Source organism: Apus apus, chromosome 19 (assembly GCF_020740795.1).
Source record: "Apus apus isolate bApuApu2 chromosome 19, bApuApu2.pri.cur, whole genome shotgun sequence".
NCBI classification, from domain to species: domain Eukaryota; kingdom Metazoa; phylum Chordata; class Aves; order Apodiformes; family Apodidae; genus Apus; species Apus apus.
In genome coordinates this window covers 1,267,458-1,269,056 of record NC_067300.1, presented here as the reverse complement: position 1 = coordinate 1,269,056, position 1,599 = coordinate 1,267,458, and the positions used below count along the sequence as shown (strand labels likewise).

General features: G+C 46.0%; 1 non-coding gene across 1 annotated transcript; it reads right to left on the bottom strand.

Moving 5' to 3' along the window:
* Window positions 1-1,207: 1,207 nt before the first annotated feature.
* Window positions 1,208-1,280, bottom strand: TRNAT-AGU (transfer RNA threonine (anticodon AGU)). The gene has a single exon. It is a non-coding gene; the product is annotated as a tRNA-Thr (tRNA).
* Between the last annotated feature and the right edge of the window lie 319 nt (window positions 1,281-1,599).

The following is a 1,599-nucleotide window of genomic DNA, read 5'->3' as shown; positions in this document are numbered from 1 at the left end:
AGCTGTAGCCCACTTCAAGAAGGATCTTGAGGTGCTGAAGCAGGTCCAGCCTGGAGAAGAGGAGGCTCAGGGGGGACCTTCTCAGTCTTACAACTACCTGAAGGGAGGTTGTGCTCAGGTGGGGTTGGGCTCTTCTCCCAGGCAACCAGTGACAGGACCAGAGGGCCTGGCCTGAAGCTGCTCCAGGGGAGGTTTAGGTTGGATATCAGGAAGCACTTCCTCATGGAGAGGGTGATCAGACACTGGAATGGACTGCCCAGGGCAGTGGTGGAGGCACCATCCCTGGAGGTGCTCCAGGAAAGGCTGGAGGTGGCACTTAGTGCCATGGGCTGGAGATGTGGTGGTGTTGGTCATAGGCTGGACTTGATGATCTTAAAGATCTTTTCCAGCCTTGGGGATTCTGCAGGAAAGAGGCTGAAGAGGGGTCACCAAAGCACCACGTCCCTCCCTTCTGCACCCAGTGTCCACATCCACAGGACAAAAATATTTCGGGCTTTTGGAGCCTTCTCTCCCTCAAATAGAAAAAAGGCCTGTTGCAAATTCACAAATGCCCTTTCACATCACTGGTTTGGATCATGTTGATGGAATAAGATAGGAATTCTATTTGAAAAGGAGCAAAAAAGAAAATGGGAAATGTGCAAAGGCAGAGTGTGAAAGCTCATAAATCTGGGCTGCAATTCATTCATGTCAAGATGCAAAATACGTTAATTCCCAGCTTTCTCTGTTTTTCTTGAAAATTATAACTTTCCAGACCCCCAGCACAACTCTGAAGAACACCAATGTTACTATTTCTCCACAAATGTGTTTCTCATTTTTTCAGCCAGCTCTGTCATTCCACATCTCTCTGGAGACATAATTTGATTGTCCTGCTGAAGTATGAAGAGATAAACCAGATCTGACTGTCAATACCCAGCAGCCATTTCAGATCTGTTCTCCAATGAGCTCCACAACATCCATGAGGTTCAGAAGATGCCATTATTAGGTATTTTCTCACTGTTAAAAATGTTTCCAGGTATCATTTTGAAGGTTTAATTCTGAGAGTTGTAATTTCTCTCTGCTCCTTATTGCCTTTTATTGGCTGTAGGGTCTGTGGTACGTTTGCCTTTCATCCAGACTGGGGCAAATGATTCAAAAATCCATCCCAGCAACATTTTTGAGAACCAGAAAGACAAAGCTTCTGATCTTTGGAGAAACTAAGGATGCTCCCAGGCTCCAGTGAGATTTGAACTCACGACCCCTGGTTTACTAGACCAGTGCTCTAACCCCTGAGCTATGGAGCCCCTGCCATAAGGTTCTTTTTCCCATTCCAAATATTTCATATTTTCAGAATTTTCTCTTAATTCTGGAATGAAACTAAACCTGCTCTGCTGGGTTGTGCTGCTCCAGGGATTTCCAGTTCTCTTCCTGCATGGCACTGACACAAACATCAGAGTCACAAAACGAGCAGCACTCCAGGTCAGCAGAAACCTGGATTTTCCTCTTCTTCAGCTCCTCCTTGCCAGGACATCAGGAATGAAACACAACCCCCCTCTCCCCATCTTGGGGAGTTTAGAGACACGAAGCAATGATATTTTGCCTCTTCATAGTTATTGCACTAAT